This window comes from Malaclemys terrapin, chromosome 5 (genome assembly GCF_027887155.1).
Source record: "Malaclemys terrapin pileata isolate rMalTer1 chromosome 5, rMalTer1.hap1, whole genome shotgun sequence".
NCBI classification, from domain to species: Eukaryota; Metazoa; Chordata; order Testudines; family Emydidae; genus Malaclemys; species Malaclemys terrapin.
In genome coordinates this window covers 134,316,643-134,340,346 of record NC_071509.1, presented here as the reverse complement: position 1 = coordinate 134,340,346, position 23,704 = coordinate 134,316,643, and the positions used below count along the sequence as shown (strand labels likewise).

Genomic DNA, 23,704 nt, shown 5'->3' with positions numbered 1-23,704 from the left:
ATGCCTGGGCTGAGACTTGTATGCTCCTCAGGGACCAGTGAACCTCAGCAAGTATTTTCAGTGACCCCCGGCAGCCTTTTCAAAACAGAGCAGGGTGTATTAGCCAGTAGTGTTAGGTAAAAAGCAAGTCCTCACTCACCTCTCCAGCACCCGAGTTCGTGCGGAGTTGGTATGGGGCTCACAATCTGTCAGAGACCAGACACCAATTCGTTGATCAACGGGCTCACACTATCCTTAGCTTGAAAAGCTTCAGAGTAAGTGTGGCAAGTTTATTAGGGGTGAGCATCAATATTTATACACAGAAGTAAACAAAGTGATTAACAGATCATAATGGTCATGCATAATCAAACAAAATTTTACAGGATAAAACAGGTTAAAATGTAAATTCAGAAAGAGAAAAGGGGAGATGACTACTTAAGGGGAGGGGGGTGTCATGAGTAGTTCGCAGGTCAGAGCTTTGATTAAAAGTTCAGACAGAGACATCAAGTCTGGGTTAAGTTTAAGCTCATCAAAAGTTCAGACTCAACATTCCTCCATTTGTAGCTTTGGGATAACTATTTACCAAAAGCTACACCCCATTTTAAGGAGCCAAGGGCCGCTTGGCAATTTCAGCCTGGGCCAACTCGAAGAGAGTAAGGCCCTTGGCTGAAGTAGGAAAAGAATAAACTGACCTACATGAGTTTATGAGGGAAGGGACACACTGAATACAGCAACACAGTATTATAAGGATTACTATGGCCCCAACAATACCCACCAGGAGTTTTTTAACCCACCCAAATCCAGGCAGCCAATTCCATAAGGCTCCCCACCAATCATAAGGTGGCTGGCCAGAGGAGTAGTTCTTAGCTATTTCCCTTAGATGTTTGGTACGTTGAAAAGTGTCAGAGTAGGTGTCATTTACAAAAACACAGCATTCTTCATTTATGAGGGTGCAAGTTCCTCCCTGGGCTGCTAACATTATGTCTAAAGCCATTCGGTTTTGCAAAGCTAACTGGCGCAGCTGGGACATTTCCCCGGCCTGATTCTCAAATAGGGTCGCAGTTTCATTGGTTAAAGATTCTAGTAGTCCCTGTTCTGCATTTACTGGAAATTGAGTACATACCCAGCAATTACTTCTATTTCCTAAAATACGAGTTTTAACCTCATGGGAATATCTAATAAAAGCATTATCTTCATAAGTAGAAAATAAACTAAAAAGGCATAATAAAAAACATACAGTTGTCAGAATAAAAGGTCCTCTCATTTTTGCCGAGTCAATTTAAGTCTGATGTCTGAAAGAGGTAAGCTGGTCCACTGGTTGGAGGCAGTGTCCTCAGTGGTGGCAAGAGCTGCTGGTCCGTCACTGTGGTCCACTACGGCTGGCTTGACGTGGGAGTGGTGGATCCAGGATTTGCGTCCTTCCAGGAACACTGCAGTCTGGGTTGTTAAAAGAACCTGGTGGGGTCCAGTAAATCTCGGCTGGAGGGTGTCACCACGAACGAACTTTTTGGCCCAGACGAAGTCCCCTGGTTGGAACGGGTGGATCTGTTCTTCCAGCGGCACGGTCTGGGAAAACTGCGAGGCTTTCCAAAGGGTACGGAGGCGAGCCTGTAGGGAGAGAAACTGGCACGCGGTCATATGATCCCCTCCCAATAGTGAAACATCAGCACGTGGTAGCGCCCCGCCTTTGAAAGGGGGGTGTCCATAGAGCAGTTCAAAGGGGGATAATCCCAATACACGGGTTGGGCGAGTACGAAGGTGAAACAGGATCAAGGGAAGTACCTGAGGCCACTTTAATCCTGTTTCCTGACAGTATTTAGCCAATGTAAACTTAAGCTCCCTATTCATACGCTCAACTTTCCCGCTAGACTGAGGGTGGTAGGGTGTATGAAAGGAGTGTGAAATGCCCAGTCCTTGTTCTAAACGGCCAAGGACATGACCAGTAAAGTGAGGTCCGCGATCTGAGTCAAGCACGAGAGGGATGCCAAAACGGGGTACAATGTCTCTAAGGAGAATCTTCGCCACTGTGGCAGCAGTACAATTAGCAGTAGGAAAAGCTTCGACCCAGGAAGTCAGAGGGCAAACCAAAACAAGGAGGTGCTTTTTTCCAAAAGCCTTTGGCATATCTGCAAAGTCAATTTGAAGATGTTGAAATGGAGCAGCAGGCGGAGGTCTTCCACCCTTAATTTTGTTAAGAAGCGGAGCAGGTCCATTACGCTGACATGTGCTGCATGCTTTCACTATTGACAGGCAGTAGGGTTGAATGCCTGGAGCATACCAAAAGCGAGCGATGGTATCCACAAGGGCGTGCGTGCCGTAGTGACCCCCCTTATCATGGTGTCAGCGAACTGCCACGGGGTATGTGGAGCGAGGGAGGCAGGCTCGGCCATCCGGCATAAGCCAGGTCCCTTATTTGTAAGATGCTATAAACTACTTCCAAACAGTCGTGCTGATCCTGGAGGACTGGCAGGTCAGGAAGCAAGGTAGCTGGATTAAGGGGCCCACACCTTTCAAAAATTAGGTTAGTGTCTTTTAAGAGTTCGGCCTCTAGCTGTTGCTGACGATGGACCGAAAAGACTTGGGTTGTGCCCCTACGCAGAAGGGCTGACAAGGCATGAGAGGTCCAAACCGTGGTAAAATGACCCAGGGTCAGGCTCTTTGCCTTTGTGATCAGCAGGGCAGCTGCTGCTAGAGTCCGGGTGCAGGATGGGGTTCCCTGAGCGACAGGGTCGATCTGCTGAGAGTAAAAAGCAAGCGGGAAATGGTGGGGCCCGCTCAGCTGGGTAAGGACGCCACTAGCAATTCCGCCCCTCTCGTGGACAAAAAGGTGAAAGGGTTGCTGTAATTGGGGGGGCGGAGAGACATGGAGGAGGCCACACTGTCCTTGAGTAACTGAAAGGCTTGGATTGTGTCCGGGGACCACTGCAAAGGGTCAGGAGCAAGGTTAGCAGTGAGTCGGTGGAGCGGTTTGCTTAACTCCCCGCAGGACGGCAACCAGGGGTGACAGAAGCCAATTAATTCTAAGAAACCTTGAAGTTGTTTCTTGGTGTTTGGCAGAGGGCAGTTTTGGATAGTCTTTATGCGGACTGGGTCCATTTGTCTCCCCTCTGGGGTTAACAGGAAGCCCAGATATCGGACCTTCTGTGAGACCCACTGAATCTTGTTAGGGTCTATCTTGTGGCCTCTGGTGTGTAGGTATAATAAAAGTGCCTTACCATCGATGCGGAGGGCAGCTTCTTCGCGGTTACCTAATAGGATGTCATCTACGTATAGGACTAACGTGGATCCCTGCGGACTGGTGAAGCCTTCCAAGTCGTGGCGGAGGCATTGGCTGAAAATCATGGGGCTGTCTCTGTAGCCTTGAGGAAGTCGTTGCCAGACATAACTTTGTCCCTCCCAGGTGAAACCAAAGAGATACTGAGAGTCTGGGTGCACAGGAATGCTGAAAAAGGCTGATTTTAAGTCAATAACAGTGAACCACTCAGCATCCCAGGGGATTTGGCTGATGATAGTAGCTGGATCAGGAACTACTGCATGAAGAGGGACCACATACTGATTAACAACCCGTAGATCCTGTACAAAGCGCCAACGAATAGGGTCTCCGTCCTTTTTAGGAGGCTTTTTGACAGGCAGTATAGGGGTGTTACAGGGGATGCGCTGAGGGCGGACTAGCTTTTGTGCAATGAATCCCTCGATAATGGGGCGGATGCCCTCCCGGGCTTCCAACGACAGGGGGTATTGAGGGACTGACGGGGGGGTTAAGGAGGGCTTCACTTGAATCTTTACTGGCTCTGCTGAAAGGAGCAGGCCAACATCAGTGTCAGAAATTCCCCAGAGGGTTAAAGGCAAGTCAGTGAGGTCAGGGGAGAGAGAGGGGGGGGTTTCCCAATTACCCTGAGTTGGGGCCGAATCTCCTAACACTGTCATCAATAATCCTACCCCTTCAGGAGTGCAGGTTAAAGTAGCCTCAAGCTTACAGAGTAAATCCCGGCCCATCAAAGGGATCAGACAAGCTGGGGAAAAAAGAAAATGGTGAGAAACATTTATCAGCATAAATAACATTTAGAGGCAAAGTGAGTCCCAGAGACTGTGGGTTGCCCTCCACCCCAGTTGCAGTTTTAACCTCAGAGGATAGCCAGGGAGAGGGGGCATGATTTAAAAGAGAGAAAGTAGCTCCAGTATCAATGAGGAAGGAGACAGGCAGTCCCTGGACTGAAAGGGTTAGACGAGGCTCTTTGCTGGGAGGGGAGAAAGTGAGGAAGGAGCCGGCTAAAGACATTAAGGAAATAAGACCATCACATTGTTTGCCTTCGCCCCCGGGGTACCGTCATTGAGGAGGCTGAGTTTGCTGCAGCTGCTGCTGTTGCCCGTAGTTGATCCAGGCCTGGGGAACGGGCTGAGCTGGTGGTGCAGGGATGTATTCGTCCCTGGTGTAAGTATCTGCGGATGCGACCAGACCCTCTGGGCGTCCCCAGGGGAGGGGTATGCAACCTGCTGCATCTGCTTGGTCATTTGCCTAGTAATTATTCCTCCCGAGGTGTGCCCTTCCATTTCCCCCTTATCCCTCTGCAGAGATTCCGATCTGGAGTCCTGCAGATTCCCCTCTGCTCCCTGGAGAGAGTCCCCCTGCGGAGGAATAGGGGCAGGTGCAGTGGGGACCAACTGACGAGTCAAAACACGCCATGGTTTACACCCTTCATCGAAATAACATGGAGGGGGTTCACTCTCGGGAGAATACCTGACTGCCATAATTTTTAAAGATTTCCACAGCTCTGCTGCTGTGTCCCAACAAAACCAGTAACATAACTGTCCCGGATGGTCTTTTTCGATCTGGCTCCTTACTCCTCTTAAGGCAGCCTGTTCGAAAGAGCCATACGAAGGCCACCTCATCTCCGGGTTGGCCAATACCGCGGTATACCCAGTCCAATTCCTTACACACAGTGTGTACAACTTTCTCCTAGACATTCCTGTCTGTACTGGGAGTTTCCCTTCGTTCCATAACTTATTTACAATCCCCAACGGACTCTCAAGAGGCACACTAGTCCCTTGACCCATGGTGTCTGACAGGAGCCCTCCAACTGGCGTTTACCCTGCTGTCCAGTACACGACCCCTCAATATTGAATTGGCTGGGAGAAATCTCCCGTGGCGCCTGCCAATTCGTATATGAGTGGTCTGACCACTGGACAGAGGCACCGCACCAGAAGGAAATCCCGGACGAGCCCCCAAATTGTTAGGTAAAAAGCAAGTCCTCACTCACCTCTCCAGCACCCGAGTTCGTGCGGAGTTGGTATGGGGCTCACAATCTGTCAGAGACCAGACACCAATTCGTTGATCAACGGGCTCACACTATCCTTAGCTTGAAAAGCTTCAGAGTAAGTGTGGCAAGTTTATTAGGGGTGAGCATCAATATTTATACACAGAAGTAAACAAAGTGATTAACAGATCATAATGGTCATGCATAATCAAACAAAATTTTACAGGATAAAACAGGTTAAAATGTAAATTCAGAAAGAGAAAAGGGGAGATGACTACTTAAGGGGAGGGGGGTGTCATGAGTAGTTCGCAGGTCAGAGCTTTGATTAAAAGTTCAGACAGAGACATCAAGTCTGGGTTAAGTTTAAGCTCATCAAAAGTTCAGACTCAACAGTAGGAACACAGCATCGGAAGTCCCCAGGCTAGCACAGAGACATAAAGGGTTAGTCATAGTCCATTCTGGTTAAGTCAGTGCTTCCCCCCCCACAGCCAAGGAGCCGTAGTCTCCATTTTTAGCTCTCTCCCGGTCTCTCCTTTTCAGGCCCAAGTGAGGGCCCTATGTCCAAAGGCCAGTTCTTACCCTAGCCCCCTGACACATCCAGACCATTATCTTCCTGCAAAGCCATGCTGAGTTCACAGGCTCCACCTGCTGGAGGTGCCCATTGTCCGATGTTAATTGTCAGTCCCTGGGACTCCCCTTGTCTTGATCCTCCATTGAGATGGTCTGGTTTCCACCAGTCCTTTAATGACCCATTTATACCACCCCAGACGGTTACGTGGCACCTGGTCTGCCACAGGAGCAAATTTAACCCTTCTTCACCCACTGGGTAACAATGCAAAATACAGAAGGAAACTGAGACGCACACACAAGAATCGCAAAAATATTACTGAAAATTTCCACTTGGTAAGTGTTGGCAGAGTTTTCTTTATAGATCCAAGCGGAGCAGATCCTCTAGGGGCAGCTCCTTTTTATACACAGCCTTCAAAGCGTCCAAAACCAAACTGAGCTCCAAGCGCCTATGTCAGAAAGTTACCAAAACAAGAAGCAGCAAATTTTTTTTTTCTGGCTTGCCAAAAATGCAGAGGGACTTTTCTCCTTCCATTTGGTTTTAGATTGAACATTTGGGGTTTTTTTTTTTTAAAATGGTGGTGGACACAATGTTCCTTTAGAATCTCTGTTTGGCCTTTATACTCCAGCTCACCCGCTTATTGTGGAAGACATAAGGTTAAGCATGGTAAGTGTGGTTTCTCTCACCCGTGTTAAACAAAGGGCTGTTTCCCTACCAACACTTGCATAAAAACACTGCTCAAGTCTGTGTATATGTTGCAAAAATCTTCTTTTCATTAAATTGGAAACTGCCCTTATTGCCACTGGCAGCCATTTTATCTTCACTCTCGCCTTTTATTTTTTTAATCACATCCTTGTTGCTAGCTTTTCTCTGGTACGTTCATGGCAGACAGAGAAATTAGATAAAAACAAATACCCTGCTGAAAGGTTGAATTACAAGTCAAAAGTAGGGTTACCATATTTTGTGCCTCCAAATGGAGGACACTCCACAGCCCCCGGCCCCGCCCCCAGCCCCGCCCACACCCCCGCCCCAACCCCGGCCCCTCCCCAAAGTCTCCGCCCCCTCCCCTGCTTCCCGCAAATATTTGATTCGCGGGAAGCCTGTAGCAGGTAAGGGGCGGTGTGGGGGGAGGAGGCGCGGCCCAGGCTGGCCCCCCGGCGTTTCCAGCCTGGGTCGGCTCGGGCCCTGGGGTGCCGGCCCCCGCCGACCACCCCCGGCCCGCCCAGCACTGCCGGCCCCCGGCGGCCCGGCGCACCCCCCCGGCTCCCGGCTCCCCGCCCCGCGGGCTCGGCTCCCCGGCTCCCGGCTCCCCGCCCCGCGGGCTCGGCTCCCCGCCCGGTTCCCCGGCTCCCCGCCCCGCGGGCTCGGCTCCCCGGCTCCCGGCTCCCCGCCCCGCGGGCTCGGCTCCCCGCCCGGCTCCCCGGCTCCCCGCCCCGCGGGCTCGGCTCCCGGCCCGGCTCCCCGCCCCGCGGGCTCGGCTCCCCGGCTCCCCGCCCGGCTCCCCGCCCCGCGGGCTCGGCTCCCCGGCTCCCCGCCCGGCTCACCGCCCCGCGGGCTCGGCTCCCCGGCTCCCCGCCCGGCTCACCGCCCCGCGGGCTCGGCTCCCCGGCTCCCCGCCCCGCTCCTGACTCCCCGCCCCGCGGGCTTGGCTCCCCGGCTCCCCGCCCGGCGGGCTCGGCTCCCCGGCTGACCGGCTCCCCGGACCCCGGCCCCGCGCCCGGCCGGGCACTGTGACCCTGGCCCGGCACTGCCCCACTGGTTCCCGGCCCGGCACCATGCCCCCGGCCCCGCACCGGCGCCGGCACCGGCCGAGCACCACCGGAGCCCTCCTGATTTTCCCGGACATGCCCGGCTTTTGGGGATTTCCCCCCGGACGGGGATTTGAGCCCCCAAAAGCCGGACATGTCCGGGAAAATCCGGACGTATGGTAACCCTAGAAAAGAACACTAGCACCCAAGAACCCAAAAACACACACAGAAAGAAAACAGGCTGCTTCCTAAGACAGCTAGGCACTACTCACCTCACCTGGCTTTAAGGGCTCGTTCCAGAGTGATTGCTGCTAGCACACCTTGCAAGCAGGCCCAGGAAACACCCCCTATTCTCCCTACAGCCATTGCTTCCAATTCCAACATTTCTCAACGCACCACAGCGAGCAGCTGGCGCCCTGCCCCTGTGCTGAGCTCTCTGGCCTGTCCCCTGCCTGATCCATGAACAGATGGATAGAAGAACCCTGAAAGAGTGGAGTAAAAACGGAGTTCTTTAAATATAGCATGTCAGAACCCATTGTTGCCTCCCTGTAGACCTGTTAATAAATTATTATTATTATTATTGATCTGTTCTGGGGAACCAAGAGCTCATAATGGAATTAACCGCACGTGGACCCAGAACATATCTGCCCTAGAGCAGGGACTTTGGGGCCTCATGGAAACAAAGCAGAACATTCTTCTCTGCCAGTCGCTGCTCAGAAAAAAGAAGACGTCTTTTCTGCCATATGCTCGTTGGCCCGACGTGTGCAAGCCAGTCACGCCGACCCCTTGGTAGCCTGCTGCTAGTCCAGAAAAGGGTTCAGCCCTTAACCTCACTCTGCTCACTGCCCTCCACAGCCTTGGGATTCTCCCAGAAGCCTTTGCTTGGCTGGTGGCTCTCATCGGTACTCACATGGCCTGGGCCTTCACTGGGTTTAGAGCCACGTGGGGAGTTCCAGGAGGTCTCTGGCCCAGGTCCTGCTGGCAGGCAGCTACGCAGGGGTTGTGCCGACGCCAGAGTGGGTTAATGGGAGAGCGCTAGCAGCAAAAGGGGCAAGAGATGTGGGGAAGGGGCCAGAGGGGTGAGTAGCCAAATATCGACTCCCTCACTGGATGCTGGGCCTTACGAGAACAGCACCCAGGCAATGGCAGGGCATTTCCCGTGGAGATGAATGTGAGCACACCCCTCCCTCCTGCCCTGGAAGGATCCTGGCTCTCTGCTTCCTTTACAGAGGAGTTCAGAGATGTATACTCCTCTTCAGCAGGATCAGAACGGGGGCAGGGAGCTGCTCACACCAGGACACCAGCCTCAAGAAGGCCCCAGAGCCAGAGAAATGCGGATTGTGTGAGGCTGCCAGAGATAAGGGAGATGAAAGGCAGCTGTTGCCCTGAAGGGGCTTTCCCCAGTGTGAACACTGTGGGCATGTGTTAGGCTCAGAATAGGCACATTCCGCAGAGGCCATTCTGCGGCTCCCCGTAGCTTTGGGCAGGACCCCTGGCCTGGCCTTTCACCACCCTCCCTGGGAGCAGTTTGGGGAGGATCAGATCCAGGGTGGCGGGAAAGAAGAGAAGCAAACATCAGGATTTGCCGTCCTTCTGCAGGGAAAATCCAGCTTCTGAAATGAGCCCACTCCCAGCCCTGTTTGGGGTACACCGAGCCCAGCCCCCCTTGCCTTGATCACTGCCCCCTACAAGCAAAGCCAACCACTGCAGCTGGAATTGTGCCCTGAGATCTTCCCCACACAGCCTCTGAGCGAAACGTGGCAAACCCAAAGGCCTCACTGGGACCACTGCGCTGCTGAGATCATTGGAAACAATGGCCTAAGAAACCAAATGCTCCAACAGCCTGTTCCTAGCGCTCCTGCCCCCTGCCTGACAGAATAGACACTCGCACCAACATTATCAAAACTAGCAGCTTTCAGCAGCATTGCCAACCAGGGCAGTAAAACCAGGAGTCAGACCCACACAACCTCAGGAGATGGGCTTAAAAATCATGGGGGGGTTGTTGTTTTTTTTAATTGATACATTTGGAGATCCTTTACTTCCCCTGCTAGCGTCTGAGCCTGAAGATTGCACTCAGGTCACAACACTTTCAAGCTTTTCTCTGCAACCAGGAGGGTGCCTGGAAACATACACTTTTGAAAAAAAAAAACAACGAAAGCTGAGATTCCCTCAAACACCAGACTCCAGGAGCTGGGACTTTAAATAAAAGCACCAAATAGTGTGAGAGTTGCTTTAAGATTGCGAGAGTCAGCAGCCTGTTAAAATTAAGCTTTTAAATCCATTACAGACTCCTTCATAAAGATTGAAGAACCAGATTTTTAACAAGATTTAAGCATCTAAAGATGCAAATAGGCACCTGGGGGTGGGAGTTAAAAGTCCCTAGGTGCCTTGGGAGCTTTTGAAAACCCCACTAGGTGCCTATCTGCATCTTTAGACACCTAAACACTTTTCAAAATCTGGCCCTAAGGGTCTAACTTATAGGGTCCTGATTTGGGGGTTTCGGGAGCCCCTTCTGGCCTAAAAACATGAATTGGGAAATGTTGCTGCAATTCCTTAAAGGGGAGTAATTCTATTGGGTTATGTCTCCATTCCCCGATGGTCTGGGCTCCCCAGCCAGCCAACATCTCCCATGATGCACCATATCCCAACTCCAAGAGGTGAGACCGTAGTGCATCATGACAGACTGATAGCATGAAGAGCCGGAATAATTCCCACGAGGCACTAGAGCAGCATTTCACAATTGAAATGTTTCCAGTTTTGACTGAAATATTTTAGTTTCCAGTCACTTTTTTTGGTATTCACATTTCTGCTGAAAAAATCAAAACTTTATGAAGAACAAAAAAAAAAATATATTTTTTTGACCACATAAGTGTTCACTCACCACAGCAGCGCCGCCTCATGGCCAGGCATGGCACAGCAGCTGTCTTCCCCCTATGGCGCCCCTGCCGACGGTCGCTCCCTCACTGCAGTGGTCTCTCTTCCCACAACTTGGCCCTGTGTCCAGGTCCCAGTTTAGTCCACCCCTTCCACAGTAACAGAGAGTCTAACCCAGCTATAGTCCAATGACCTTACAGCAAGTTTTCCATTAGTCTCTGGGTTCCATGGTCCGTACACCCCTCACCTCAGCCCTTCCTCAGTGGCTGGTAGGGGAACCCAGGGCCACCCTCTACTCTGGGTTCCAGTCCAGGCACCCTCAGACTCCCTACTGCCACCATAAACCACTTCCTACCTCCTCTATTCCCCAGAGAGTGACTGCAGCCTCCCTCCCCTTCAACCCCTGTCTACTGCAAACTTCCTGGCTGGCTGCATAATCACCACCCAATCCCTCCCCAGCTTCATCCTCAATTAAGCCTGGCTGTCTCTACCTGGCTCTCCTTCACAGGTGCTGCCAGGTATGTTAATTGGCCGCCCAGAACCACATTAACCCCTTCAGGGGCTGCGTGGGGGTGCAGTGGCAAACCAGTTCTTGTTTAAAACAGTGCACAGAGATTCTGTGTAGAGCTACCGCTACACAGCTGAGCCCAAATAACTTCACACCTCCATCCAATTGGCCAAACTTTTCTCCTGCCTTGTGAGTGCAAAATGCTCCCAGATTCGAACCTTTTTTCAGACCTTTCTGCACAGCCATAATTCTCGCCCTGGCTCAACAAGGTGGATTGGCAGTGACCAGGGCCGGGTCTAGGTTTTTTGCAGCCCCAAGCGCCGAGAGCGCAACTGCCCAAGCAAAAACAAAGAAAAATGGAATGCCGCCCCTGGAATTGTCCCGCCCCAATGCCCTGCAATCTCCTGGAAAAACCCTGTTGAATTAAATTTCATATCTTTGGAGTCCACTGTATTAAATGACTGCCCTATGTACCCTTGTGGGCCAGGAATTGTATGTATTTCCATGGGGGAGGGCAACTACATTTCCACCAGGAACTGAGAACAGTGTTCAGGCAAATTCACCCAGGCTGTGACACCTACAGACAAGCCCCACCCCCTGGAGAGGTTGGCATGGACTGGTTCAGACGTGATTTTTCAGGGACCAGCAGACAAAGAAAGGATTTTTGGATATACCGCCCGGTTTCATGGGAGGCAGGTGAAGCTTCCCCAGAGAGAGGCTAGCTCCCTGTCCCACCTCTTTTGGCCCAAGCCCCGTCCACACTCCGCCCAGGCCCCGCCCCTGCTTTGCCACAGGCCCTGCCCCCTCCCTGCTTGGCCCCTCCCACAGCCGCTCAATGCGTCCCTCCCCACCCGCCCGCCGCGAGACCCAGCCTGCCTGCCCTCTTCACACCCCCACGTGCCCACCGCTCGCCATGTCCCTCCCCATCCCTTCACCCCCTGCGGGTTGCAGGGGGGTGAGGAGGAGGGACGTGGTGAGAGGTGGGGACCTCGGGGGCAGGAGGGGAGGGGAGGGGAGGAGAAAGATTGACCAGGCAGCAGCAGCAGGCGGTGGGGACCTCGGGGAAGGGGCGGAGCAGGGAGGGGAAGAGGCAGGATCACTATGGCCCAGGTATCTGTCTTTTGCTGTGGAATTCACAGTATAGTCAGGGAGCGGTGCAACCTGGAAATACCCCAGTCAGCATGGGCAGCGGGTATCATAGGCCAGGGCGGGGCTGTGCCTCCCCAAACAGCCTGGCATGGCCCCGCCCCCAGGAGTGAGTTCCCATCGTGGCTGGGGCCGGACGGCCTGCCACCTGGGACTTGGGGAGGCTGGGGCTGGCTGGGGCCCGCCCGGCGCTCCGGGGCTGAGGTCGGAGGCACTGCAGTCGCGCCGCCTGCTCCATGCTCTGGGGCTGGGGTCGGGGGGGGTCAGCAGCCATCATGGGGGTGTTCTGGCGGGGGGAGGGGGTGAAAGGGGAAAGGGAGGGATGCGGGCTCAGGCAGAAGGGGAGGGGCTGGGGACTAGCCTCCCCCAATGGCCAGTTCACCTGCCCCCCATGCCAGACAGGAGGGAGAAAGCCATGGTCTGCCCCCAAGAGGTGACAGCTGAGGAGCCTGGAGCCTAGAGTGGACCACGGAGGAGGAATACAGGGTGTGACAGGACCTGTGACAGGAATCTTGTGTGGGATGAAATGCCATGATTCAGTGAGAGAGTCTCCAAGAGCTGAAATCACACATGCTGAATACATAAACCTGACATTGTACTTCCCTAGATTTTCACTGTCTGGTTAGCTATTAATGATGGACCCATAACCCGGGTACCTAGCACTTAGGGAAAGAAGAGCTTTGTTTATACTCAAACTCCTGAAATAATTGCTGCTGCAGTGTGGCACAGATCTCTTATAGGAATCAAAGGGACTCCATCAGCTTGAAAAACGAGGTTAAAAGGAGCATGCAGTAAAAGTTAAAACCCCACAGAAACCAGTAAGATGCAGGAATGGGATGGGGGAAAATTATAATGCAATGGTGTACCTTCACCTGGATCCTGTATTCTGTGCTGGCCACTCCATTTCCAGAGGGTTAGAGCTTGAATGTGGCGGGGGGGAGGGGGCGGGACGTGAATGAAAATAAACAGGGAACAGGACAGCTGGCTCCAAAGAGGATGAAAATGCTCACAGATTGACACGGCATGGGCGGTAGAGGCAAAGAACCAAGAAACAGTGAAAATGTGACAAGAAAAAGAGGGGAAAAAAACCAAAAAACCATGGTGTTCCCTCCAACTCCGAGCCCAACTATATGCACATGCAGGACAACAAGAAGACTCACTCATAAGCCTTATGATTCCAGCGACCCCACAGACAAACCTGGACTGGGTGCCACATTTGAAACCCAAACTCCTCAGTAGGAGAGGTTCCCATGTATTCGTGCGGTCGTCTCTTTTAACCCCGAGCAGTTAGCCAATATCCAGGGCCTTGCTGAGTTGTTTTCACTGGGGAAGAAATGGATGATACGAGTCAGTGGTTTCTTTGGTGCAATCTTGTTTATTTATGGAGAACGTCCACACGGTCTTTTTTCCCCTGAACAGAATAGAGGCAAACAACAACAGGAGGCACTGTGCTTTATAGAAATTTTAGCAACAGGAAGGAGCTAAATCCCCAAATGTGGTAAATCACTCCCTGTCCACTGGAGTCAATGGGCCACATCCCCTTCTTCTTCTTATGTGGCATCTTCATCACTGGAGGTTTGCAACCATGGTAGCCCATTCTACATGATTCCCTGCTCTCTTTGTGGATGAATAGCCCTTTTGATCCAGCCAGGATACCACATCATCCCGCTAAGATCTTTTGTTTCTGCCTCGTGTTCTTCTGTCATCAACTTTCCCTTCCATTGCCCGTAAATAGGCGTTGCCCGCTGAGCCTCTTAAAATGTGCCCTGTGAATTGAATCTTACTTTTCATGAGAGGTGACTAGTGTTTGCTGAGTTCCAATCATCTCCAGCACTTTTTTTGGTTGTTAGGCAATCTATCTATGATATAGAAAAATTCTTCTATAACACCATAATTCAAAGGACTGTAATTTCTTTATTATCGATTGTTTGAATGTCCATGTTTCACAGCTGTAATTTGACACAGACCAAAAGCTTCTAAGAGTTAGAATTTATCTTCAGATTTATGTTCCTTCTCATCAGATGTTTATTCTTCCGGAATGTCTCCTTCACTTTTGCTATCCTGGTGATGACTTTACCCTATCCGATCTTCAATCTTCTGTAATGATGCTTCCCAAGTAGCAATAATTTCTCACTTGCTGTACAGCTGTGTCATTCACTGGAATCTCACATATTTTCCCAGGATCCTTGCATACCACCATATTTTTTTTCTTGTCCACATTCCATGCTAACCCGTATTCACATATCATCTCCACTAACTTCATCAGACCTTCTGAAATCAGCTACCAGCACTGTGTCATCTGCATTGCAAATGTTGATTCACCCATTTTCCATTCATCTTAATATCTTCTTCTGTTTCTTCAATTCATTTAATCAAACATTCACTGTAAATGTTGTTTATATTTTCATTTTCTTATCTCCCATTATAATCACCTTGTGATTCCAGTGTAATTGTTTTCTTACTCAGAGTTCGTATCCATCAGGCCACGTCTACACTACCCGCCAGATTGGCGGGTAGTAATCCATCTATCGGGGATCGATTTATCATGTCTCGTGTAGACGCAATAAATCGATCCCCGAATCGACACCCGTACTCTATCTCGGCAGGAGGAGTAAGCGGAGTCGACGGGGGAGCCGCAGCGGTCGACTTGCTGCCATGAGGACGGCCAGGTAAGTCAAACTAAGATACTTCGACGCGTAGCTGATGTTGCGTATCTTAGATCGATTCTTCCCCCCTTCCCCCCAGTGTAGACCAGCCCTTATTAGTCTCTACAAATCTCAATATGTCAAGCAATTTGTAGTGGTAGATTCTGTCAAATGCTTTTCTGGAAGTCAATGAAACACAAGTACATTGTTTTCCCAATTTCAATTGATCTTTCTAATATGAGCTTCAAATTCATAATGACGTTCAACGTGCCCTTTCCACTTTTGAAGGCATAGTGTTGTTTACGTATTTTCTTATCAATCTTTCCTTGTCTGTAGTCATTACAATCCGCAGCATTGTTCTTTTCTGGGATGTGGATGTTCAGTGAGACTGTAAGGTCTTCTGGCAATTCTACGGTGTCTGGCCACATCCCAGCTGGTGTAAAACAGCTATCGCTCCAGTGGAATCATTAGATCCCCAACTGGTGTAAATCAGCCATCGTTTCATTGGAGTCTGTGGACCAGATCCCCAACACGGTAAGTTGGCATCAATGGAGCTATGATGATTTTCAGTGGAGGATCTGGCCCAGAGTCTCTACCAGAGGGTGGTTAGGTTTTATCACATAGTTTTAGGTTTTGTTGCAAATATTTTCAGTCTCCCACTGTGGAAATTATTTCCTGGTAAGATCAGAGATGGTCCTCTGTTTAAAGTCATGAGGAATGCTTGCATGTGGTCATGCCTAGAAAGGCAGAGAGCCATGAATCTCTCGCTCTCCTAATTAACTAGCAATATCCTTGTGGCTACCAGCGCAGTTCTCTTCTTCCCTTCATTCAGGCTCTGAAGAGGGTTACTTCTAGTGAAGGAGGGGGTGCGGCCGTCTCTATTTACCACCACTCCACACTCTCTACCCTAGATGAGTCTAGCATTGTGTGCTGAGAAACCTCGGCTGTTGAATTACCAATTTGAGTAAGTTGCTGCTCCAGAGAAAAAGCTCGTTGTGGAGGTTTTCCATGTAACTTATATGAAATATGAGCTCACAGCTAGAAGGCGTAAATCACTTCTGACTGGGGCCCCTGATCTAGGTAATTTATTAATCAGTTTCATTTTTGAAATCATGCTGCTAAGTATATAGGACAGGGGTCGGCAGCCTTTCAGAAGTGGTGTGCCGAGTCTTCATTTATTCACTCTAATTTAAGGTTCCACATGCCAGTCATACATTTTAACGTTTTTAGAAGGTCTCTTTCTATAAGTCTACAATATATAACTAAACTCTGGTTGTATGTAAAGTAAATAAGGTTTTTAAAATGTTTAAGACGCTTCATTTAAAATTAAATTAAAATGCAGAGCCCCCCGGACCGATAGCCAGGACCAGGGCAGTGTGAGTGCCACTGAAAATCAGGTCACGTGCCGTCTTCGGCACACGTGCCACAGGTTGCCTACCCTGATATAGGAGATAGTATTTGAGAAGAGTGGAATCTATGAGGATTTGCATTGTTCACTCAGCTTGTCATAGTTTTTACCTTATTTTCAACTGTAATGCCTTTCTGACTGTCTGTAAGGCACGTTTGGGTACAGTCCACTCATATGATGGCTCTATTGTATCTTTAACAGTGTTTTTGTTCTATGTACTGACTTTATTCAGTGGACTATCTACATGATTTGAGGGCCTCCAGGCTGACCTGGAGGGGCTGTGGTTTGTAATTTTGCTGCCAAAGTTCAACTTCTGATTTCTATGCAATTGTATTTGAGATGAAAAAGCCTGATTGTTTTTACTGCATCTGCCACTGCTTTGGTGTGTAACAGTATGTTCCATTTTAAACATTTTGGTTCCACAATGCCTCTAATTTAATACTCCAAATAGACAACACCAAGACACCAAGGCAAACTCCTTACCTGCATCTAAACTCAGTCTAGCCATAATCTTGGGTTTGCGTTACCGTAGTCTTACTTTCTGTCCCACAGGAAATTGTGATCGCTCAAAATGTGTTGTTGTTCCAAATTGGGATGGGATGAAAAGTCAAAATCTTTTGGGGGAATGAAAAGTTCAGAAAAAAAGTTGATTTGGAAATGTTGAAATCTTGAGTTTCGGGTCAGTTCGACGTTAATCTGCACATTGTGATCAGGGGCCTTTCATTGCTTTAACAATTCCCTAACAGCGTCTTTGAAGCATGTCCTAGTTCCTTGGGCGCGGTCATTGCCAAGACTAACTGAAAAGTGCACTCAGAGAAAAAGAGCTCTAGGACAATAGGAAAACAATAGGAAGAATGGAAAATTGGAAGAACTGACCCTACTTGGCACGGGCCTTGATCCCTCACGGTAAAGCCCCCTTTTCTAGGCTGAAGTCCTGTGCAGCTGTCAGCCTGACCCTACTGCTCAACTGCTCGGGCTGGGATGCCCACAGCTCAGGTCTTCAACCCAGAGCCCACCCCTATGACGGGTAAGGCCCCAGAGGGGCAGAGCAGGTGGGTCCTCCTATGGGAGGGTCCCCAGCAGTTGCTTGCAGGGAGGCTGCCGGCTCTGAGGTGGCTGCTATGAGAAGCACTGGTGCACTGGGAGTGCTCTCAGGAGCTGTGTTGTTAAACCTTGTTAGGGGTGGAGTTAAAAGCTCCTTGAAATTGATGTGTGACCACTGTGAGGCAACTAAGGGGCCACACCCAAAAGAAGGCCTAATAGAGTCAGCCCAGGAATTTTGGCTTGTGTGGGCAGAGGGGCTTTTGCTGAGCATTGGAGAGGTGGGGTGTGTGTGAGTGAGAGAGAACATCACTCAGTGTGACACAGCCAGCCAGCAGGACTCAACAGCAGCTGACAGCATGGTGGCTGACCCTGGGAGAAACCTGGGGAGAGGTTCCTGGGCTAGGAGTGCAGGCTGCAAAGAGCTCGCTTGGTGCTGTGAGTAAATGAAGCTGTTTCCTGCTAGTTCATTCCTTCTGCATTTGGAGACACAGGGATTTGTGCAGTCTTTAAGTCAACAAACAGCGTCAAAGAAATACCTGGCTGTCACCCCCATCTACTGCCAGCTGGAACATCCCCAGGGCCTCACTCATTGACTAGCATGGGTCTAAAGGGGGCTAGACTATAGAATAGCCACAAGGCAAGTGCTTGCTCTGATCTTTTCTCAGCCCCGCTTCCAACACACAGGACTAGAATTGCAGAATCAGCAGATAGAGTCCGAAGAGGCAGCGGGCATGTGATTAAACACTCGCGCCTGGCCCGGGCCGGTTGACTGGTGCTCTGGGGCTGTGAAATGCAGCTGTGTAGCTGTTTGGGCCGAGGCTGGAGCCCAAGCCCTGGGACTCCACAAGGGCAGAGGGTCCTAGAGCCCGGGCTCCAGTCCGAACATCTACCCAGCATTTTCAGCCCTGCAGCACAAGCCCCAAAGTCAGCGGAGCCAGGCCATGCTGCAGGTCTTGTATTCCAGGGTTGATGCAGTCCAGGCAGGATCTGTCCTTACAAGACATGTGCTAGTGCTTCTCCTTTCAAAGTCCTGCCAAGGGGGCTCCCACTGCTACCCCCCCAGCCTAATACAGCCATGCTGCCAGGGCAAACCTTTGCTTTGTCCTTGTTCATGGGCAGGGCTTGGCCCCTGGTATATTTAATGCCAGTCAATGCCTGATCATGTGGGGAGCTGAGCACCCTCCTCCCCCCACTGATTCCTCTTCACAGGTTCGAGCCCCAGGTGAGTGATTAAAACCAAGCATGAAGCCAGATCCACGCAGCCCAGCTCCCAAGTCACTGACCCCATTTGCCGTGACAGCGCATGTGCATCCTCCAGCATGTAAGCAGCCCCAGGTCAGCAGGCGCGTTTCTGCCCCCCTCCCCTCGCCCCACGCCAGGGCTCGCTGACAGAAACCAGGCAGGGCTGCTTTTAATAAGCACTGGCTCCGAAGTGACACTGTTATTGTTACCCGGGCCTCAGACTCTGCCACTAAATAAACAAGGTGGGAAGATGCCTGAGTCCCTGTAGCAGCGTGATTCAAAGAAGCTTCTCAGCCTAGAAATCCCCGTCTCTCTTGTTCTTCCTCCTGGTTATTAACCAAACGCATGAAGACAAAAATCGGGAAAGCGGGTCCCCAAAGCCCGTTGAACTGGCTGCCTAACTGGTGCCCTTAGACGCCGTTCGAAATCCCAGCAAATTGTATCCGTCTGTAAGCATTGCCAGGCCGCCTGGGTCTCTAGACATCACCTGCATTTGTCACTCATTCCATGGGCCTGAGCACCCTGGGGCTCACCCCCCCCCCCCAACACAGTTATACAAGTGCTCAGTTAGGGAGTCACTGGGGAGGCCTCGCCTGTACCCAGAGCTGTATATCAAAGCACTAACCAACAATGGCCAAATGTACACCTGGGGAAACTGAGGCAAACATAAAACGGGACTTGCCCCAAACCACAGAGTGAGTTTCATATACAGCAGTGCTGGCTTCTCTTCTGTTTAAAACACCATGTCCCCCTCGCTCGCTGGCTAGCATGGGTTTTGCTAGCGGGATTGTTTGGGGGGAAGATCCCTTACCACGCTGACATTTGAACGCTACTCCCAGCATGCTAGTTATATTAGTCATGCCTAGTGCTGCTAGAATCAGCCCTGGATCGCAGAGAACAGTCATTTCTTGTTGTGTGCAGTGTAGTTGTAGCTGTAGAGAGACAAGGTGGGTGAGGTATAGCTTCTATTGCAGCGATTCTCAACCAGGGGCCTGGGGGGCTGCAAGTAGGATTCAGGGGGTCCGCCAAGCAGGGCCAGTGTTGGACTCGCTGTGGCCCAGGGCAGAAAGCCCAAGCCCTGTTGAGCAGGGCTGAAGCCAGGGCCCTGAGCTCCAGGACCCGGGGCTGAAGCAGAAGCCTGAGCAACTTAGCTTCACGGGGCCCCTGTGGCATGGGGCCCAGGGCAATGGCCTGGCTTGCTACCCACTAACGCTGGCCCTGGCTTTTAGATGCAGAAAAACAGTTGTTGTGGCCCAGGGGAGCTGTGGAGTTTTTATAGCATGTTGGGAGGCGGGGGAAAGGGGGCTCAGAAAGGAAAAGATTGAGAACGCTTGTTCTATTGGACCAACTTCTGTTGGTGAGAGAGACAAGTTTTCAAGCCACCCAGAGCTCTCCTGCAGGTGTGGGAAAGGTACTCTGAGTATCACAGCTCAATGCAAGGTGGAACAGATTGTTTAGCATAAGCATTTAGTGGGCACTGTAAGGGACCATTCAAGGTAGAGTGGCCCATTAACACCTCTGGAGTCATCAGACAAAAGAAGGGGGTTAGCAGGTTACAGATTGTTGTAATCAGCCATAAAGCCAGTGTGGACTGGGCCACTGCCAGGGGTGAATGTTTGTAGGATAAATAGCTGAGAAATTAAACACTTCACCAAAGCTGTTCTGAGGCACGGACGCAGAGACCTTGGTTTTGGAGTTTGAGCCTTACAATTTAGCCTTATTTTGAAGCTCTGCAGGAACATAAACCAATGAGCAAGGAAAGAAATGCAACCCAGGGAAGTGCGTGCCAATCAGTCCTCACCTGGTAATTTTATTTACAGGTTCCAAATAGCTCCATTTACTGGAGGTCACCGAGAAGAGTGATCTCCCTGCAGTACATTTGCCATGAGACCCTGGTACCGTTCCTAGACCAGCCTTAGTGCTTGCAGGAAACTGACCCCCCCCGCAGTGCAGCTCCCCGGTGCGGTACGCCCCCACGCAATCCTGTCTGGTTCCTTACCGCATTTAGCAGGTCAGACAGTAATTCCTTTGTAACACACGGTAGTTGAAAAGATGAACACGAACATGCTGTAGATACTAGTTACATAAATAGCAGGGGGTCAAAGAGCCAAGCACTCCTCCATCACCAGTGCTCCCAGGGATGGGTACTCCGGTTGCAGAGGATGAAAGGATGAGCAATGCCCCCAGGTACAAGTACTTGCTTTGTTACTCAGCCAACAAAGACAAAGCAGACAGCACAGGAAAGGCAAGATTGACTCTAAAAATTTGGGTCCCCCGAGGAAGCAGGAAAGCAGCCGCTCCCCAAGCAAAGTTGCCAGGGAGCCTATTAGCCCCAGAGCCCCAGATTGTTTCACTGTCATTATGTCTACACTGTGAAGTTGTCAACAAAACTTGGTCTTTCATGGATACTTAAAAAAGCCTCCCCTGCGAATAGGGTGACCAGACAGCAAGTGTGAAAAATCGTGACGGGAGTGGGGCGGTAATAGGAACCTATATAAAAAAAAATCCCCAAAATCGGGACTGTCCCTATAAAATCGGGACATCTGGTCACCCTACCTGCGAAAGACAAAAGTTTTGCCGATGCAAGTGGCAGTGTGAACGCGGCTGCTGCCGACAAAGCTAACGCCGCTCGCGGGGCTGGAAGTATTTTGTTGGCAAAAGGGCCGACAAAGAGCATTTACGCACGCTGGCTTTTAGCGACAAAGCTGCGTGGTGTAGACAAGCCCATAGTCACAAAGGGCGTCTGTGCCTAAAAAGGGACTAGAATGGCTCATTGTTCCTCAGGGAATTTCAGCTCCAATATGCTCAGAAACTGCATCACTTCCTGCAGAAAACTTTTCCCTCTGCAACCCCCCAGGATCTGGAACAGTCGGCGTGTCCCGCTCTGCCTCATTGCAAACCTCACCTAGAAGCCTCTGCCTCTTACTCCCTTCTGCTTGGCAGCCTCTGTAACTCTGTTCTGTGTTTTCTAGAACATACCATTCTTTAAGTATTTATTTCTATTTACTTCTGTAATTTATTAAACCTCTACAGCCCTCTGGGACGTGTTACTATCCAACTGCTATAAAACGTTATTATTACAAGCACAGCAGTGACAGCTGGTAACTGGTCTGTCCTCAGAAAATGATTTATAATTTAATTAAATAACTCCACTTATAAATAAGCCTTTCCTATAGTACTGTACGCTAATACAGTAATAAGGGGAGCGGCACCAAACCCATTTTAATGATTTCCTTGGCAGTTTTTTTAAAGAATTCAAAAACCTCCCATGTTTGCAGCGGGACTTTTGAAATTTAGCAGGGGACTGGTCCTGGGGTCAGGGAGGTGCCTTTTGCTGGTCCTGGAAAATATGTTCAGATGTGACCAAGTTATAAAATGTCAAAAATGACCATTTCCCAGCTGTGTTTTGCTCAGCAGAGTTTGCTAGAGGCAGGCTGTTAAACCCCTGACCATTCTATCTGGACTGAAGCCTCTAGCTTCAGCATGACACACACACAACCGAGAGTGCAGCCTCTTATTAATGTTCTTTGGCCTTGAGAAAGGCATGCTGGTCTAGGAGCAAAGAGGTCATGAGTTCTAAATGCACATCGGCTAACTGGTGGTAAATATCTGTGCCTGCCATAAACCTTATTGCTGAACGACGTCCCATAGCATACATAGAGGTTACACAAACTGGGACTAGAACCCAGAGCATGACACTGGTGTAACCACTCAGCAACACTGCCTCAAAGAAAGAAGCAGTCAAATGTCTGAGTTGGGCTATGCTGCCTGCTGTTGCAGTGTGTTATGCATCCCCCCTCCAACCACTAATCCACAGAGGATAACAGCACTACTGGACGTGGTAGAGGTCAGTGCTGCAAGGCTGAAAGTTCAGGGATTTAACCCTGCTGCTGACAGAAAAGGGGGGTGTCACAGTTGCACGTAACAGAATTTGTTTTTTCCTTAAGCCATGTTAGAAGAACATTAGTAAGGATGCAAAGTCAAGCACTCCCAAGTTAGGCAATGCCAGCTTTACAGTTGCCTACATAGGTGCCAGCTCCATGGGTGCTCCGGGGCTGGAGCACCCACGGGAAAAATTAGTGGGTGCTCTGCACCCACCAGCAGCCAAGCTCCCCTCACCCCCTCACCTCCACGTCCTCCTTCTCCCCTGAGCGCACCGGACTTTGGCGAAGGGGTTGGAATGGGGGCGAGGCAGGGGTGGGGCAGGGCCTCATGGAAGGGGTGGAGTGGGGGCGGGGCTGGGGACTGAGTGGGGAACGGGCACCCACAGGAAAGAGGGGAAGTCAGCACCTATGATTGCCTGTGCAACCTGAATTCAGCTCCCTGGTGCATTAGGAATCTGTCTTTAATCACATGAGCATGAGCTATTCCTTCCACAGTCCCTGCCTCGTTCAGTGCACGGGCTGGCCCTGGCGCTAGGGCTGCAGCGGGTTATGTACTGAAGGCGGCTGCTATCTGGGGGCCCCTGCCTTGTTTGTTGCAGAACTTGGTGTGTACTATTAGCACTGGGGTTGGGCGGGTGGAGGCCGGCCCCAAATTAAAGGCCTGTCCCCTCAGCTAAGGAGACAGAACCACTGAGCCCAGGCTACTACTGATTTCTGGGGATATCAAAAGGGAGAGGCTCAGGAGTGGGGTCAAAGTTTAATAACAAGGAATCCGGAGAGGTGGCACCGGGCAGCGAGCCCCAGACAGCGCCCGCTGCTCAAAGGCATCTAGGGAGTCAGTGGAGGCTACCCAGAGTCACGTTGCTCAGAGGCGTGACTGTACAAGGGACCGGAAATAGGCCCCCGCCCCAGTGGCAGAGCATGCCTGGTCCAGCCTCCTCCTCCGGCAGTGATGGAGGGCTGTCTTGGCCAGTGCCAGGATAGGTTGACCAGATGTCCTAATAAAATCGGGACTTATTTAACGCTTTGTCAGATGTACGATCGGGACGCCCTTTGTCCTGATATCGTAGGGTTGCCAGGAGTCCGGTTGGCACAGAACTGGCAGGCTCCCTACCCGGCTCCATGCAGCTCCCCGGCAGTGGCGACATCTCCCTCTGGCTCCTAGGCGCAGAGATGGCCAGGGGGCTCTGCGTGCTGCCGCCGCCATGAGCACCAGCTCCACAGCTCCCATTGGCTGGGAACTGTGGCCAATGGGAGCTGCGGGGGCGGCACCTGCGAGCAAGGCAGAGTGCAGAGCCGCCTAGCTGTGCCTCCGTCTAGGAGCCAGAGGGAGATGTTGCCACTTCTGGGGAGCCGCCTGAGGTAACCACCGTCCAGAGCCTCGAACCGGGGCTGTGTGCCTG

At 51.1% G+C, this 23,704-nt stretch overlaps 1 long non-coding RNA gene across 3 annotated transcripts in view; it reads right to left on the bottom strand.

Annotated features, from left to right (window-relative positions):
• Positions 1-214: 214 nt before the first annotated feature.
• Positions 215-23,704, bottom strand: part of LOC128837609 (uncharacterized) — a 30,471-nt gene continuing 6,981 nt past the window's right edge. The window contains exons 1-2 of one of the 3 annotated variants that reach the window (XR_008445000.1): positions 12,945-13,002; positions 215-1,587 (exon numbers count right to left, since the gene is read on the bottom strand). This is a non-coding gene — a long non-coding RNA (uncharacterized LOC128837609). Of the gene's footprint in view, positions 1,588-10,431; positions 10,753-12,944; positions 13,003-23,704 lie in introns of those variants that run through there. The other 2 variants (XR_008444998.1, XR_008444999.1) reach the window with 2 other exon arrangements.